At 43.6% G+C, this 19,566-nt stretch overlaps 1 protein-coding gene across 2 annotated transcripts in view; it reads right to left on the bottom strand.

Moving 5' to 3' along the window:
* BBS9 (Bardet-Biedl syndrome 9) overlaps positions 1-19,566 on the bottom strand; it is a 2,055,975-nt gene that overhangs the window by 487,022 nt on the left and 1,549,387 nt on the right. The gene's annotated exons all lie outside the window — the stretch shown is intronic.

The following is a 19,566-nucleotide window of genomic DNA, read 5'->3' as shown; positions in this document are numbered from 1 at the left end:
AACATATTATTGTTGGGAACTTCTTCTTTAAGTCAAAGTGTTCACTTCGTATTTCAGTAGAATCACATCCAAAAGTACATCAATACACTTAGTGTGAGATATTCACAGCCAGATGAAAATGTAGCCAACACGTGTTTCGTCATTGGGACATCACCCACCGACTTCTTCAGGGCAAATGAAATTCAAAAAAATGTCTGTTAATCCATATGTAGTGTGTCTTATATTCAATCCTTTAGAACCTATGTCTTCAAGCGATCTCCAACGAGAATTAATATATTAAGGAGTCTTACTGGCCATAGGAGAGTACTCCAAATATTAAGTTTCGGTGTCTAACTAGCGCCCGAAGGGCGCGTATCCTAAAATACTTTAGTTTGAAGACATAGGTGTTATCTTTTAGATGTGATTCTACTGAAATACGAAGTGAACAACTGGAATTAAAGAAGAAGTTCCCAACAACAATACGTTTATGAACTCTTGAACATTATTAACTTTGCTCGGGATAAAGACTTATATTTTTGCTGATTTGCATATGGCTTGGTCCTAACTGAAATGACATGGTGAGCATAAAAACGATAGATTTAGCCCAGATCTGTGACTGGGGGTAAATGTTTGATTTATTCAGCATTCTGTCCATCATCTGTTCTTTTTCAATTGATGAGAATAGAGGTAGCAGCAGCAGTGGGCTTTCTGGCGCATAAAAGAGACCACCACCAGACCCAGGGATGTAAATGAGGTCCAACAATAGGCACGAGTACCTATAATGTTGATTTTTCAAATACTTTCTTCTCTTAATGCAGGACAGGTGCATGGAAGCAAACATCCCAGAGAGCCAATGAACACGGTGAGTAGTTCTGGACACTTGGCAGAGCATGCACCACAGGTGCCACCTTGAACTTCTGCTAGGGAAGGAACTGGTTTACATAAGAGAAATGCTGCATGGAGTGAAGTCCACAGCTGGATTTTTGGTGGGAAAGGAATTGATTTAGGTCATATACATATGATATGGGGTGGAGTCTAGTGTGAGTAATATATTTGTCATTTTTCTGGTGATTCTATTCCATCTGAAAGGAGGAGCCTCTCAATCTCCCAAAGCCGAAAGTATTGTGGGTCACCAGGGCCTGTATTTAAACTGTTACTTTCTAAAGGCAGTACAAATGTCCCCTTTCAACCTGCTTTTTTTGACAATAGACCATGCATTGGGTGCTTTATGTTTCAATCTTGTTGAAGGCTTACATTACTAGTGCACACTACTCAAATCTTCTTCTTTTTGAGCTGATTCACCTAGGAGGTCTTGCACAAGCATCCTTAAAAACAGTGTGGCCTTCTAAGTAACCCATAGAAGTTCATCTCACACGAGACATTTTGCAATTCTCCATTACGGGCAAACATTTGCATTTCTGATCCTTCAGTTTTTTTTACATCTTTTTACTAAAGTTTAAATCGAGGTGCATATGAAACTAAACAAGTCAAACTGAGCAACTGTCTTTTCTGATCATTCTCCATCAGAGACTTTATTTGTGTTCTGGTCAAAAAGGGCACTATGGTAAAAAGGGGCATATGTATCAAGGCCACACAGCCACTTATTAATTAAAGCCAATTTCCTTTGCAATCTCTTTTCGTTTGTTCCCAGGAGGTCTATTCCTTACAGAACAAATATCTTATTTTTGTAGAACTGTTAATGTTTACAACATATAGCTGGTACCAAAGTTTGGCTTAAAACTTTTCCTTTCACAAAACATTTTGCGGCTTCCAGATTGGCCATCAGTTTTAGCGCCTTACTTTCGCGGTAGGCCACTTTCATGAAACTCTTCCCTGTACAGCACTGTAAAAGAAACACTTGCCCGTGGTTGCGGCCAGATTGTGCACTGCTTTTGTAACCAAACCAGAGGGTGTCTTTTACTGCTGCAAATGCTTTAACACTAGCATTGGATTTTTGAGGTTTCCATGAGTTAACTGCAGTGATGGTAATAACTAGATCAGGGAAGGCATGTGACCTTCTAGGAAGCACACTCCTGGTTAGGGCTGTGTTCACTGGTTATACCTGGTGCAAACTTGGTCATTACGCTAGATTAAGGTATATCTGGCACAGTCTAGGGCATTACGCTAGATTGAGATATATCTGGCACAGACTAGGGCATTACGCTAGATTATCATAAAATGCTCTATTTGCATCACCTGTGCGTGCAGAAGGCACAGCATGAAAAAGTAAAATATTGGTTCACCTAAACCTATTTGTTTCCATGCTCACCTTGTGTTGAGGGGTTCCTGATGTCCCTATGAAGAATGGGTGCAGTCACACACTGAACCCACCCTTGTGGCGTTATCAGAAACCCCCTTAAAGGCTCTGATGAACAAGGTCCTATGGCTGAGACAGTAACAGTGCAAGACCTGCTGCACTGCTAGTGTCTCTGCAGTCTGGGACCATCTGTGGTGCAGTTAGTATCCTTCTGAGACACATGTAATATAATGTAAGCAAAGCAGACAAGGCAGCACCCGTGCTTATCTTTCACATGGGTAATAGGCATTATATACAGTTCGGCAAGCCCTACGAGGGTGTCCCAAAGCCCTACAACGGGGTGTAAATGGGATACGTAACTAAACAGAGCCTCTGGAGTCTTGCAAGTTAACTCCCGTTTATGATGATTTTCTAGTTAATTTTGGATGCTGTTGGATGCCCTCCTCGTGATCATGAGATCTAAAGTGTTTATTTGCATCCCACTAAAACCTGCAGTAACTATCTAAAACAGACAAAGCTGAAGGGCATTACAGTTCTGACGAGGACTACGGGATGATCTTGGTATAGCAGTATATGAATTTTCTTCCCTCCTGGAAATGAAACTTTGCCAGAAATATCCTAACGTAAGAGGGCAGGGAGTATAGAGACATCCCTCCGATATTGGTGTTAACTTCTCACTGAGCTGGCAATCCTTTCAATAAGACACCTTCACCACTGAAAGGCTCAACCAGATTTATCAGATGAAGATCTAATTGTTCCATCCTTAATTTCTTCCAGAGGCTAGTTCGATCCTCCTGATGGAATGGTGAGGCAAAGTCAAGACAGGCTGTGAATAGTGACATCATGACACATTGCTAATCGATCGTTGAATGGCAAACAAAACGTTCAAACAAATAAAAAGTGATGGGAGGAATGCTTATAATTTGTGTAACCACTGGCAATCGCTGGGACTAGCATCCAAACCCATAGTTTGTTAGACAAATAGCAACCCTCACCTTTTGTGTGTTTTTGAAGTGCACCCTAAGTGGCCCAGATGTGGATTCCGTGCTCACTGTGCCACTAGAACCAAGCTGTACCCAACTGGTGAGCCTCAATCAGGACAGACCTGGTCTTCTGTTGCTTGTGTTCCAGTTCAGGGAGGAACTGGCCTGGCAGTTTAAGCTGGACAGTTCCTACTGGAGCAGGGTCAAGACTAACTGGCATATGACTGGGTCCAAACTGAAATGGCATGGTGAGCAAAAGAACAATGAGTTGTGTTGCTATCCTGAGTTATTGCCAATGGTCTAAAATTGCATGTATTCCATTTGTGTGTTTGAAACAAAAAAATCAGGCTCCACAATAAACAGACCCAAGTTGACACTATAAACCTTAGTATGCTCTGTTGGACCATTTGGGCTCGATTAAGATCTTGATGTCTTACTGCTGTCCAGTCGCGGCAGTGGCCCCAAGTACTTTGTCGAGTAGCCAGTGGTCTGACTGCTGCATTTAGATGTTGTGGCTAGAGACAGAAGACCACCGCTGTGGCAGTCTTCTCTGCTGGTTAGCAGTACTCCATTGACGTCATGCCAGTGGTATTGTGCTGAGCCCATTTAGATGTTCCTGTTGTGCTGGTGGTGTCCTAGCGGCGGAGTCCTGACGGAGTGGAGCAATTGTGCTTGGGGGCAGGTAAGAATTACTTATTTAAATCACACCGATATGTTGTGTTTATGTCAATATATACAGGTACGTAATGTGCACTGACCATTGTTGTTACACATAGCAATGCACACCAACAACATACACAGACCACTGTCATATAGCTACTTCTTTTCTACATACTGTGTTAAGTTAGCATGAGTTTATTAAATGTTTGCACGCCGTTTTTATTCTTGCTTCACTTTTGCACACAACACATAATTGTTGTTTTAGCTTTCAACCCAGAAGAGCTTCGTCATTTACTAGAGAAATAATATGTTATTGCTCTGATATCAGTTTTGTTCTGCACTCTGTCTGCACAGCGAGTGCTGAAGGCTACACAGATAACTTAACCCAGTGTTGTTGTAAGGTCTGATCTTCGCACCCCTATAGACGTAACACACATGCTGCTGCCAAAATCTGGCTCTAGGCGAGTTTTATATTGTTGTGCTGAACGCACAAAAACACACTTGATATGCTTCGCATGCAGAGAGCAGGTGGAAGGTGATGTGATCGTCCTGCCACTGAGATTTTAAGGTATGGGCCCGCCCTGCTAAAACCCAAATGAGACCTTCATAGATATAAAATACTATACTAAATAGGGAGGGTGTGAATTAGACATTGTTAATTTCTATTCATTTCAGCATATTAGTATTGTCTCACCATTCGCCTTTTATGGACTGATAATTATGCTGATAACTTTGTTGCTTATAATATGTTTGCTAGTATTATACAAGATACTGCGTTTGAGAACTTTGCATTAGTAAATAAATATTTCAAACATGCACGTGTCCTCTTTTACTCCACGTTCTGGGTTGTGATGATTATATAACGAAAGAGTGTTCATGTGTTCCCCGATTCCTGAGGTACTCGAAGTTCATGTTCTGGTCTGTCTAAGCATTGGGAGTTTGTTATGACCAATGAGACACTGTAGCTAGCTCGGTAAGGGGATTTTGGATACTGAGGTGAGTTTTGGGCCATCCTAATTCACCGAGGTTCCAGGTCTCTATGCACAGTTCTGTAGGAGAGCGGAATTCCCGCTACATGGCGCCCAACGTAGGGCCTTATATCATGACACTCGAGTAGTATATCATTCAATCCTTAACCCCTTCATCGACGTTTCCGGTAAACGGTGGTGTCGGAAAAACCTACCTATTTTTGAAATAGGTCTTTTCAAGCTTGATTCTTTCTAAAACGGTTTCCTTGAATTACTACCCAGTTGTGCTACAAAGTTTACTTTGTTTTTTCCAATTCCTGTGCTGTCATGGCCCAACCCGTGGACATTCCGCAGCATAGTCGCATTGCGGTGCGAGATCATTTGAGGGCTTACAATGTACCTTTGGAGGGCTTGGCTGTGATTATGGTGGTGAGTGCGGAACATGCTTACCCTTACGAACTCTTTTATTCGTGGGTGACGTTTCAGGCAGTGGACGCTAATTCAGGCGTATTCCACACATACACTCCCACGGTTGTACCTAATGAGTATACTCCGTACAGAGCACAGGAAGTACCTATTGATGTTTGGCAGCATGGAGTTTGGTTTGGTGGCGCCCTACCCCATTCTTTAACCGCTCCGAGGTTGGGTCCTTTGTCCATTCCAGGCGCTAGTTGGCCTGTTTTGGCTGGATTTACTCCTCATCCCCTACACGGCAATTGTAATTTGGCTGAAATCAGACGACTACATGTAGTCGCGATTGCCGTGATTAGAGCCTTAGTGCATTACATGGGCCGTAATCTTCCGGGGGGTGCGGCGCTTCCGGCAGGGCATGGTGGTTTGAAAATCAGTCCTGTCATGGTCAATGCCGTAATGGTGCAAGAAGCCCCAGGAAAAGGATGATTTTCCTTTCTGGCTTGCCGAGAAATTTGACCAGCTGGAAGCTGTGTTTCCTAATAAGACTCCTGGTGAAAAACACTGGATTCATATGCTTAGTTTGCCGAAGGATTTGGCCCCTGAGCTTGTTGACTGTGAGACCTGGGGGAAGACTTTTGCAGAGGTCTATGCTAGGTGCTACAGCACCCCGTCTATGTCCGTGCTGTCTTCGGTCCTTAAACGTGTTCAAGATGATCACGGACCGGAATCTGCGGTCGAGTTGGGTATGCGCCTGTGTGGCACCTTTGACGTAGTTTGCGATCTGATCCTTGCTAATGTCAAGGGGGATGCAGTGAACTTTCAGGTTGCTAACGCGTTAGCGGCGCTTACCGAGGCCGAGAAACCCAGACAGTTAGCGAGGATTATTGTGGCGGCTTATAAAACCGTTGGTCATAATAGTAGGGGCGTTAAGCCTTTTTCTGTTAAAGATAAAAAGTAGCCCCAGGGACAAACTTAGGAGACGGAAGTGCAGCCCAAGTCCAAAAAACAAAATTGGCCTAAAAAACAGAAACAGGGAAAGCAACCACAACAACAAACACAGGTTTCTCGCCCTGCGTCTCCGTTACCTACGCAGTCGGAACGTGTTTATGACTTGCGCGACCGCGCGACGATTAAGACTCCTGATCGATTTCAGGCTTCTGACCAACACTCTCCTCGTTCCTTTCAGGACTCATCGGCTCCAACGACTGGTGGTGGAGGGGGCGGCAGGGAGTCGGGTGGCCAGCAAGGACGTGACCAGCCCTGCCCGACGAACGGTGCAGAAAAGCAGGAAGGCTCTACGCCTAGGAGACCACAGTTTGCAAAGAAGAAAGTCGCAGCCTTAACAGAACATCGATATGCCCCAGATAGTGAGAACGCGGCTTCAGAATCTGACGTGGGCTCTGACCTTGCTGGACAGCGCAGCGGAGATTACCATAGTGAGAGAGGCGCTCCGTCCACTACTGAAGGTGACAGCAACTGATACTTATGTTGTCATTGAAACAGCTGACACTAGAGTTGCTCCCCCTGATAGACTTTTTTAAATTGTCCTGTTAATTGAAGGTGACATACAGCGAACCATAAAAGGGGTATTTTGGGAAAATCTTTCGTCTACATATGACATTTTGCTTTCGGAGGCTGACTGGCCTCCACCTTTTGTGCTCGCAGCTCCGCGAGGGGAGGAGGTAATCCTCCCCAGTTTCGCGAACACAGTCTCGAAAGAGGATGCGCTGCATTTTGCAGAAGAGTGGGCTCTAGCTTTGGCGCCGGCTGTGTACCGCAATCAGTGTGGGTGGGATAAATTGTCCCCACGCCACGAGATACCTTTACGGTCTCAGCCGCAGCCTCACCTCAATATCCTATAAGACGTGAAGCGAAAGCTTCCATCGCGGCAATCCTTGAACAATTGGAATATCAAGGTGTAATTGAAACGTGTGTGTCACCAATGAATAACCCTCTTTTTACTGTACACAAGCCTGACGGTTCGTATCGTTTGGTTTTGGATTACCGGCATTTAAACTCGCATTGACCTAACTGTGCAGTACAGAATACTCACGGCTCTGCTCTTGTGAATAGTCTTGTGCGTAAGCGGTTTAAAACCACGCTTGACATTTCTAATGGTTTCTATGCCCACCAATTGGATACTATGAGTTCCCAATGGACCAGTATTACATGCGGCGGTGTCCAAAAACACTTTCGGCGTTTGCCTATGGGCTATAAGAATAGTCCTGGGATTTTTTCCGCCCGCATAGTCTCTCTTTTGGAGAGAATCGACCCGGATGCTTGTTCGTATGTGGATGACTTATATCTCACAGACGACGAACTTTGGGAGCATCTGTGTCGTGTAAACGGGATTATTTGTACCTTTGCAAACTTAGGTTACAAATTCAACTTTGCAAAATCGCACATTGCAGAGTACACAGTGTTGTTTCTGGGCTATGAGCTTAACAATGAAGGAAAGGGATTGGCTCCTCACTTCCTGGAAAAATGCGCACAATTGCGCGCTCCGACAACACTGAAAAAATTACAATCTTTACTGGGCTTTTTGAATTTCGGGAGAACTTACATTCTGGAATATGCCCAGCGTATCAAGCCTTTGTATGCTTTGATACAACCATCTTTTTCCAAATCATGCTGGCTGCCTGAGCATTCGGCTATATTGCAGTCTTTGCAGGCTGATCTGCTCGCTTCTAAATTCTCACTGACTCGTGATAATCAGACCAACCTGGTGATAAGAATTATCCCTGGGACGGTAGGTTTCACGTACCTGACTTTTAATGAAGGAGACACAGTACCTATTGCTTACAAGTCAGACTTGTACACTTCGGCTGAGTTGCGCTTTTCCACTGTGGAGAAAGTTTTGACGGCTGTGCAGATGGCTACTCTTAAAGAACGTGCCCTGTCACAGGGAAAACGCATGTTGGTTGTTACCCCGTGTCCTGCCTTGGAGGCAGTCACAAAAGCCAGTGTACCTAATTCTAAAGCTTTGCATCCTCGGTGGATTCAATGGGCTGCGTCCTTGACATCTCAGGATGTCACGTTTATTTTTGACGCTACATTAAGGTCGCAGGAGTACTTACAGTATGAATTCGTTCATCCAGCTCCTTTAGCAATGCGACCCCTGGAGGATTTCCATTGCATCATTTACACCGATGGTTCGGCGCAGGTTGCGCATGGCTCTAAACATGCCTACGTTTCCACATGCGCCATTGTGGTCGGTGCCATGGTGAACGATGAGTTCAAGTCCAGTGTCATGCACATGCAGACACTTGGAGACTGCACTGCACAATTGGCAGAGCTTCGTGCTTTGATGCTTGCATTGGAGTACGCAGATCCTAGGGTGACTACTCTTATCGTAAGTGATTCTTACTACTGTGTCCAGTCTTACAATGAGAACTTAATCTATTGGATTCAGAATGAATTTCGTGATACCAAGGGTAGCACAATAAAACATAAAATGATCTGGGTCCGAGTGGCTGAGCTTAAAGAGCAGTTGCCACTTGTGTTTGTGATTCATACTCTCGGCCATCAGCGCGTGGGAGTCCACGCTGTTGGTAATTCGCTTGCTGATGAAGCAGCGAAATTAGCAGTATCTAAATATTTAGTTGCAGCAGTTACACGGTCCAAAAGCAAAATAGATGATGACATCTTGGCGGCTGTTACTGCCACTGAGAAGGGAGGTAAATATCCTGCGGGGTTCCTTTCGAAGTACACATACCACTTAAGTCCCGATAAGGTTCCTTACGTGAAAATTCCTGAAGTTGGCGAACGTTTAATTCCCAACTCGGATCACAGAGCTACTTTGATTACAGCGGCTCATGAAGGTGTGGCGTCTGCGCATGCGGGCGTCTCAGCCACTGTAACTCAGCTACAGCAGAGGTTCTGGAGCCGGGGACTGTACAAACAGATGCGTGATTATGTCCTTCACTGTGACATTTGCCAGCAGATCAAGCCTTCGACTGCAGCGCGTCCGCCACAGACACAGTTGTACATTTCTAATAAACCACTAGGATGTGTTTATTTAGATCACTGCGGTCCTTTTTCTTCTGATACTGCATATAAGTACATCTTAGTAGCAGTTCATTCATGCACACGCTTTGTGTGGGTATGGCCCCATCGCAGCGCTGATTCACGGACTGTCATAAGAGATTTGCGTGTCTTTGTAGGGATTTTTGCCTGTGGTATCTTCCATTCGGATCAGGGTCCGGCTTTCGCCTCTAAGGCATATAAGGATGCTATGGTTTCGCTGGGGGTCCAAGTCAAGTTTTCGTCTCCGTACAGACCTGAGGGTAACAGTGTAGTGGAACGAATGAACCGTGACTTAAAGCAATCTTTGACAGCTCGAGTTATAGGCACTGGCAGAAACTGGCTGGCCCACCACAATGGCGTGCAGCGTGCTCTTAATAATCTCCCTAGAAGGTGGGCGGACCCCGTACGAAATGCTCTTTGGTATCAAGATGTACGTCCCTGACCTCGACGGTCTAGACTGCGTGGCTCAAGCCACGGCCTTTGACGTAGATGAACATTGCACTGTTTTACAGGATCTACAAAAGACCAGAGACAGTCTTGCAAAGGAACATTTGCCCTCCACATCGGATGATGCGTTGCAGATCCCGGTAGTTGGCTGGCTACCCAAAGTTGGAGAACTGGTTCGAGAGAAGATCGATAACAAGAAAGAATTTGGTCCTTCCTATCGAGCACCGGTCCCCGTTCTTGGAGTGAAGGGGACAAGAACAGTCATTTTACCACCACTTCCAGGTCGTAAGGAAAACAGGTTTATCTCAATTGACAATGTCAAGATACACAGGGTGGCCGATTCTTCATAGAATGACACCGGCAGTCTCCTGTCCTTCGATTGTGAGAAATTCTGTTTTGGCCATTACTGCAGCTGCTGAGCCAGAAGTGGCCCTAGAGATGCCTGTCATTTCCAATCCTATAATGAACACTTTCCCAGTTAATAACATTGATGACCTCGATTATTCCTTTCCTGCTGATTTATCGATGCCTGATTTACAAACACGTTTGGCCACAGACTCTAGATTCTCATTTGACTCTGCTTCAGTGACTTCGACAAAACCCTCACGTGTGCAATTTATGCCTCTTTATTCAAGAAACATTTTTTGGTTCCCCCTTGGACATATATTTGGCTAATGCTTTTTTCAGTATACCTTTTTATGTCATTTGGTTTTGTGTTTTATTTTTTCCGCATCATGGATGGACACTATGTCGAGGAGAGAACATGCATTCGGCATCTTAATGGAACTTTGGCCCCCTTATCCTCTTCACATTCTGCACACAGACTAAAAAGAGACTTGAACTTTGTTAACATCACAGCTTGGCCAGTTCTTGATGGGATTGTGTGGGATGCAGTTAAATTTCGAATTCATGGCCCAACTGAAGTGGTTAATGTGCCAAATGTACTAAGAGTGAACATGGGGGATGTGGTTAAACAAAACATACGTTCTGATGATTGGAATGTTCAGGCTGTAGAATCTTTATTTACTGATTTAAAATATTATGCTGCCTTTGATGCTGAAGATTTATATTTAGAATCTGCTAATTATGGTGACTTATTTGGCTTTCAACATTTTGGTAACCATTTTCTACATAAAACAAGTTCCAGAAAGAGTACTGTAAATTACACACAGTGGGAACATTGCCCAGCACAATTGCAAGGCAGCTCCAGTACATTTTTGAAGAAGTACACTTACTTTACCGACTTTAATCAATCAAGTCCTGAGTCCTTTTATTTTAAGATGACACAGAAGCCCATGTCCAAAGTTAGACTTACCGATACTAAATTGTTGTATTCGAAGTCCTTTCTAGACAAATTAGCTGTAGAAGGCTATGAGCTATGGAAGGAAACAATTGACCTTAAATCGGTTTGGGGTTCTAAAAGTTGGCAGGTACAAGGTACTGAGGCCTTGCACCGTGCATGTCTCATCCCGAATCACATGTTTTTGAATTCTACTATTTCTCAGACAACGTGCTTTGGATTGGCTACTTCAAAAAAATTAAATATCCCTGCAGTCCCTGATTTGGAAGAATATTCTGGTTGGAAAAATTACACAAAGTTTTCCATTAGAGAGTTGCAAGCATTACTGAATAATGCATCCTTTAATGTGTCCAGTTTTGATCTAAAGGGTTGGCTGCTATGGCACAGAAGCGCTGACTCTTGCCAGCATCGCTTTCTGGGTTTAACTGAAGGTTTTACACGAATCAGGCCTGATCCACGTTTTGATCCTGACCACACTGTTACAACATACTCAGTTGGCAAATTATGTCAAAATTGATTACAACATTCTACATTAGCTGCTGTTAAATTACATCTATCTAAGCTGACTGATGAGGTGGATATTAATGATTTCATTAAAGGCCCTGCAAGTGGTAGATCTAAACGTTGGATTTATGCTGCTTACAATGAAATTTGGAAGCTATCACAGGTTGAAGCTGCTAAGCGCCTGAGAGCAATTGATCAAGCAAATTTAGAAAAGGTGCTTGCAGTTGTCGATAACAGTATTAACATGCTTTCTTCCCGCATATACACGTTGAATAACATTGTTTCTTCAGTGGTTGATATTGTAAATGATGAGGTGTCTGTTTTATACCATGGCCAAAATCAACTGCGTTCTGTAATGCAGTTTGCATGGACTCTGCAGACTCTCAAATCTGGCCGTGTGCCCTGGAATTACATGAACGTTTCCTCCCTCTTTGCCCCATTTAATTTGACTGAAAAACAGCGCATGCTTTCAATGTGAGATGCATCATTCTCCATGTTACACATTGAGAGGTTAGAATCTTTACCGTTCTCTGTTGCTGAGGCCGCTGACGCAACGTGGCTTATCCACGGATTAATTACATTACCATTTGCGTTGTACAAATTCACTAGTTGTATGCGACATGTTGCAATAGGACGTTATGAACCGTTAGGAGGTGCCTTCCTCCATGAAGAGTGGTCTCTTCCCTTCACATATAGGTGCCTGAAAGACGGCAGAGAAGTTTATCTGAATGGGGAAGAATGCACAGAGTCCCCTGACCATTCATTAATATGCAGACACATTCAATTGCATGGTTCCTGCAACCAGGAACGGCCTAATCTGTCCTGTGTTTTAAAAGGGACTTCTGTACCCGCAATTGTTCCCACGTTTACACTTTTGGCAAATGGTAGTTATTTGCTGTTGAATAACGAGGAGTGTTGTGGTTTAATTGTCGGTATCGCTTATGTGGTAACTGTATCTGAACGTTTTGTGTGCTGCAAAAACGTTATGTATCCCCCTACACATGGGAATTCAGATTTTTCCATCTGGCCGCGCATCCCAACCTTGAAGGCAGAGGTCAATGGTATGACTAGAATAAGAGCCCTTTTGTCTCAGAAAGAGGTGGCCCTGAGTACGGCCCGATAAACATTCGTCCTTCACATAGCTAACACACGCACAGAAGTGCAGGCGCTTTTAAATACTGATTTACCGTTACATTTCAGCGAGCTGGTTCACCAAATCTTTAATGCCTCCTCCACTTCCGGCCTCGCTCACTTTTTTAAATTAGTGTGCAGCGGTCTCGTGACTTCATTTGAGAAAATATTTGGGGTCATCCCTGCCTTTTTTCATTCTATTTTTTCGAGTTTGTTTGGAGGCTTCCCTGTCTTGCTGGCTTTAGCTGCAGGCGTTTTGGTGATATTTTGCTTTATTACAAATGGATGCCCATCCTGCATTAGGAGCAGAAGAGCCCCTCCTGTCACTGTTGCGCAACCGGATGCTTGATTACTATGGCACCCTGCCGCTTGTGACTTTAAGCACGGCGTTTGGATTATCGTTTCGATTTTCCTATTTCACATGTGTCCAGCCTGTGTTTCATTGCCTGAGCTGCAATTTCCACTGGGCCCTTGATTTGTGTCTCTGCTTGACGGTGTCTCCTGACGTCGACTTTAATCATCTGATGAGCCCCGTAGTTGCTCACGAGTTGGTTTGTTCTGGCGAAAGGATTATGGCCTTGGCAGCGATGCATGGACTAATGGGTCGTTGGGATGTAATCGCAGCAGCGCATGAGTTCTTGGCAAGGAGCTTTCTTGAGAGCCCACTGAGTTGTCCTCTGATGTTAATAGAGGATCCAGTGACGGAGCAACACGTATGTTCCTTCCTACTACTTAATTGGATGGCTGAACTGTTTTCGGATGATGACAGTGATTTCATATTGGAAGCTGTGGCTGCATATTTTGCATATTCAGTTCTATCGTGAGATGCCGTGGAGTTTATTTGACTTATTTCGGCACATGCTTTTTATATTTTTGGACAGTGCTTTTTTCATGTGTGAAATTTTTTTTATATACGCCCAAGACCTATTGACTTATATTTTCAAAGGTTGGAACAATTACGCTTGGCCGTCATATATACGTTTGGAAAATAGATTAACTCATTATTATTGAACTCTGTTTTCAGGTTAAACCCCTTCCAGGTTCTCCCTTTACATGATTTTTGACAGTGCTCTGATCATTGTGGGGGGTGTCATATAGCTACTTCTTTTCTACATACTGTGTTAAGTTAGCATGAGTTTATTAAATGTTTGCACGCCGTTTTCATTCTTGCTTCACTTTTGCACACGACACATAATTGTTGTTTTAGCTTTCAACCCAGAAGAGCTTTGTGATTTACTAGAGAAATAATATGTTATTGCTCTGATATCAGTTTTGTTCTGCACTCTGTCTGCACAGCGAGAGCTGAAGGCTACACGGATAACTTAACCCAGTGTTGTTGTAAGGTCTGATCTTCGCACCCCTATAGACATAACACACATGCTGCTGCCAAAATCTGGCTCTAGGCGAGTTTTATATTGTTGTGCTGAACGCACAAAAACACACTTGATATGCTTCGCATGCAGAGAGCTGGTGGATGGTGATGTGATCGTCCTGCCACTGAGATTTTAAGGTATGGGCCCGCCCTGCTAAAACCCAAATGAGACCTTCATAGATATAAAATACTATACTAAATAGGGAGGGTGTGAATTAGACATTGTTAATTTCTATTCATTTCAGCATATTAGTATGCTCTCACCATTCGCCTTTTATGGACTGATAATTATGCTGATAACTTTGTTGCTTATAATATGTTTGCTAGTATTATACAAGATACTGCGTTTGAGAACCTTGCATTAGTAAATAAATATTTCAAACAAGCACGTGTCCTCTTTTACTCCACGTTCTGGGTTGTGATGATTATATAACGAAAGAGTGTTCATGTGTTCCACGATTCCTGAGGTACTCTAAGTTCATGTTCTGGTCTGTCTAAGCATTGGGAGTTTGTTATGACCAATGAGACACTGTAGCTAGCTCGGTAAGTGAGTTTTGGGCCATCCTAATTCACCGAGGTTCCAGGTCTCTATGCACAGTTATGTAGGAGAACGGAATTCCCGCTACACCACCACCATCAACATGCACACCCACCACAAAAGCCTACTGTAGAATTCCAGCGTGGCTGAGCATCATGGTCAAGTAGCAGCAGAAAGGCAAAGACCTACAGAATGGCACTGAAGATGGAGTCAGTGGCGGGACCCAAAAAAAAGGTGAGTTTTCACCTTTTCTTTAATATCCGCCAATCCGAGCTTGGAGGTTTCCCCGCAAAAGTTGCCTCAACAGAAAGGCACATCATAATCTGAATGATGGGAATCTTTGCAGGACTCCATCCAACAGCCACTCCAGCCGACGCTATCGATGTGGGGACAGATCCTGGCAAAGTTGACTGTCTTCCCTCGCAGAACGCCAAGCCAGCGAGTGGAAAGACCGCCAAAAAAGCAATGGAAGGACCAGTCCCGCCAAGATCGAAATCAGGCACTCAATATAAAAGGAATATAATTTGGTCTCTAGGACTCAAGCATGCTGAAGGTATTTGCAGTAACTTGATGAATCACTCTCAGGATTGAGCCTCTCTATGCCATCCGTCTGAGTCTCGAGTTTCCACATAGCCACAGCCTTAGAAAAAAATGGCTTGCAAGCCATGGCAAGCAAGGCATACTAGGGTTCACTTACTATTTCTACTTCTGTATTTTAAATTTTTGGGCAAGCTATCCATAAGTCATTGCTCTGCAGAAAAATATTAATCTCTTTGAATGCTTTCATAAGTTTCTGCCATCTCATCCTTGGTTTTTATCCTTTTTGATTTTTATAAGGATTCTATATTTAAATTTCCAACCATGTACTTCGTCTACAGGATCTCATTATTAAGAGCACAGAAGAGGTCTATCATGTCTCACCTCCGAAACCTATTGTTAACAATTACATTACATACAGTGTGCTTTTGGTCAGCCTAATGCTTAACATTGTTTGGCTTTTGTGTCACTCTTGCTTCTTATTCGATGGCTTCTCTTTCTCTTCTTGTGATTGTTCCTGCCCTCAAGCATAGCTTATTTACCACCTTTTGCATTGCATGGCATATATCTTTACAATGCTCATATCCAAGGAACTACTTTTTCTTTTACTTTTAGCACACTATCGCAGTGCATGAGTTTTCTTTCTCTCTTATTCATGTCCTGTTTCCACCACCAATCTATATGTGTTCCTCCCTCACATCTCCCACTTCGTCTAATGCTCCCACAACCTCTCCCAGACAGTTATCCCCCCAAAATATTTTGTAATCCCCACACAGCCCCAAAGCTTGTCAGTTTGTCACAAGTGGTTCTCCTCTCATTCCACCCATTTGCTCCACTGTTGCTGCCCTGGCCTCTTGCCATCTTTCTTAACTTCCTTTTTAATGGATGTTGGCTGTGTCATGCCATATGCATGGGAATGCATAATGAAGCATGAGCACTTATACATTCTCATGCTGCGCTATAGTAGAGTCAAGACACATAAGCATGCACGCATATACATTATTGTGATTAATCTATTTTATTTATGGTAATATTGTTCAGCACATTCAGCGTTGTACCATGTTACGTTTGAAATCTTGATCATGTGATAGGGAAAGGATACCGTGCTCCCCCGCCTTTTGGCGAGGATTGCGTTACACAAATACAACAGGCAAACAATCTGATGTAATGTGCTCTGATACTGAGCACTGGAGGTTTGATACAAAGTTGTATTTTTCTATGGTGTACCTGGCCACAGGCTCCTCTTCTGTTCACTGCTTTTGCAAACGGATATTGTTCTTAACCCCTTAAGCGCTGCCGTCGGCCAACGGTCGTCACGAGCACTACCTTGCCAATGCTGCGCACGACCGTTGGCCGACGGGCCAGCGCTCATTATTAAAACGTTCAGCACTGGGTGCTGAACGTTCGACGCAGCAAAGGAGTTAAGACACCTGGCTTCTTTTGAAAGGAAGCACTCAGAGAGGTTCTCTTAGCTAACGTTCTCCTGTCCCATATTTTGCTGTGTTTAACATTGAGTTCAATTTCATTTTATTTTTGGGCAACTTCGATCCCTTAGATTCGCCACAGAATGTAGTACTCAGTAGGCTCCCTTCAACTTTTGCTCTTAGAAGTGATGTCAATCCTTTAAGTGTATGGAGCTAGCCATCCATTCAGTTTTCTATATTATAGCTGAAATTATGGGGTTATTGGACTGTTTAGGGGACTGTATTCATAGCATTTAAAATCCCATCTCTTGCACAAAAGTAATTGAGAAGTTTATTTTGCAGATGGTGGATGTCTGTCTGGTGCATTGACTGCACTTCTCCATTCTTCCAGGGATATATTGATGTTACACCATTTGAGCAACCTTTGCATTAAAAATTCCTGAAAAATGCGGCGAGTGTGGCTCAATGGTTAGAGCTGCAGACCCTGATGCAGAGGTCTAGCCCGGGACCAGGGTTCGATTCTTGCCTCGGCGGGGCCTCGGGCTCAATTTCCTCGGACCTGTTAATTCTCGCCTCGGTGCCTATTCTAATCACGGGACCCACGCTGCAACTATGGGCAATAGCTTGCTTAGCCTCCACACCGGCCCCAACAGCGCTAAGGATGCCTGGCTTCACCCTGGGGGTGCCCAGGAGTGGACACTTCACAGGGAAAGCCAGGAGGGGTTCCACAGCGGTATGAGTATCAGCGCCAGGAAGCCGTATAGGCGACACCGCAAGGTGACGTCTGGTGACAGTGCGCTCTATAAGTACCATGACATTTACATTTACATTTCTAAATTAATTAGCTCAGTCTAGACAGAGTTCTGGGGCAGCAAAAGCTTTAAACATTTTCACTATAGTTTCTGGTGCAGAAATGTTGAATATGGTAATGTTGGTTCTAAGATTCAGGATTAGAGCAATATCTTGATCTTGTTCAAAGTCATTTATAAAGCACAAGTACCTCCAGCACAAATTGCTTTATATATTATTGTGATCCCTTTAATTACAGTGGTTGGTCTCCCATGTTTTTGCAAGGAATATTCTAAGGAGAGGGTCATTCATCTACAAATAAATCCATACCAGCTTTCAAGAATTCAACAGGTAATCTGTAACAGTACTGTAGTCACCCATCACTGACTATTACCAAGAGCTGTCAGTTGTTTAGTGTGTCGGAATTGCCATCTCTCTTTCTAGTAGGTCTCTGCTGCGAAGGCTCTCATCCTGCTCCGAGGCATTTGAATCCTAGACCTTGGCAAATGAGCCTTCTTTTACTGTGAATCAGAGGCATACTTCTTCTGTCCTAAAGCCCCCTTCCCCTCAATGTAGCTCTGATGCTTTATTACTGCATGTTTCACTGACGGATGGCAGGGTAGGAGGTAGTCCATCTGGAATTATTTACGTCTGAGTGACACTTGGCGTTCCATGGCTAACAAAGCACAGTGATTTGCCATGATTAGTAGCCTGCTGAATATTTTATGAATGGATAGCACCAATGCAAAGCAAGCAGAAGACATCTATCTGAGGCTTTTGACTGAAATCTAAGCTGAATGTCTAAAATACACTACGTTAGTTAGCGTTAAGCGTTACCATTTCACTTTTTCCACACTTATGTGTATATTTCTGGATATAGGTTCTATAAAATATGTTTCTAGCTATGTCAACCGCTTAACTACAGAGCAGTACAGTACCTTCAGAGTGCGGTGGACATGAATGGTTCATCTACGGCAGTGCTTTTGAAAATCCATTTGGTGTTTACAGCAAAAGGATTCTTTAAAAAAAAAAAAAAGTTGCGACGTGAGGGACAAGCTTATCTTGAGTCCTCAGATTATTCTTTTTTCAGCTCAGTTTGATGCACAGCATGTGCAGTGTGCTGACAACACACTGACTGATAGTGAATTCAGTCAGCGCCATTAGCTGCCAACTAATTTCATTTTTATTAGTGTCTACTTTCAGAAATGTATGGCTTTCCGTGTTCACCCTTACTGTTTCCACCACAAACTGCAAACAGGTAGAAAAAACAAAAAATATTCCATCCACAGATCGAAGTCTCCTCGACTCCTCGCCTCGAACATTCGACGTCAACACTTTGCTCCATCCAAGGTACTTTGTTAGCGGGACCTGTCTGAGTCCTGTTGCCGGCCTGCCCTTCATCGCACTTAGCCTTAACTTTGGATTTACCCCGGTCCCTCGCGTACTCAAGTAACCTTTTAATAGTACTGACCTCAAAGCAATGATTTTGCATTTATTCTTTAGAAATTCATATCTCGAGTTCTACTGATTGGATTTCTGCTGTTTTTATCTTGTTTTACCCAGATACATTTTTCTAAACCTGTGTGGAGTCTTTTCGTGGTGTATTCATAGTGATACTGTGTGTGAGTGTTTGCCAAATACTTTACACATTTCCTCTTAGGTTAAGCCTGCCTGCTCTGTGCCAAGCTACCAGAGGGTGAGCATAGGTTAATTTAAAGTGTGTATCTATCTTGCCCTGACTAGGATTGTGGTCTCTATTTGGAAAGGGTGCAAACCTCTACCAACTAGAGATCCAATTTCTAACAAGAATTATTAAGGCTGAAGCGCAAAGTGCCCCAAACATCAAAAAAGTGTCAGCACTGGGAGGGAGGGCCTGTTTATTCCATCAGGCATTTCCATGGTTGGCTGAAGCTTTTGGAGGCCAGTTTTGAAGGCAGGAAACCAATGCTAGCACCTCTGTCACTTTCTCTATCTCCCCCATATAATTCAGCAGACACAGTCAGTGAATTAGGAGAGAGAGGAAAGACAGGGAGGAAACAGAGCGAGGAGGAGAAAGAAGAGAAAAGAGGACATGAGCAGGGATGGTCTGAATAATATTGCCTGGATTCGTTTTTGTTCCCAGTTTGGCTCTGCTGAGAGAGAGGGGGAGCCTTGGCCGTTAAGTTGTTAATGAGTAGCCAAACAAGTCTAACTTCGAGCATCAAGGGAAACTCCAGATCAAAAAGAATGAAAATCAT

Source organism: Lissotriton vulgaris, chromosome 4_1 (assembly GCF_964263255.1).
Source record: "Lissotriton vulgaris chromosome 4_1, aLisVul1.2, whole genome shotgun sequence".
NCBI classification, from domain to species: domain Eukaryota; kingdom Metazoa; phylum Chordata; class Amphibia; order Caudata; family Salamandridae; genus Lissotriton; species Lissotriton vulgaris.
Note: the sequence above shows the minus strand (reverse complement) of the source record. Positions and strands in the feature narration are given on the sequence as shown.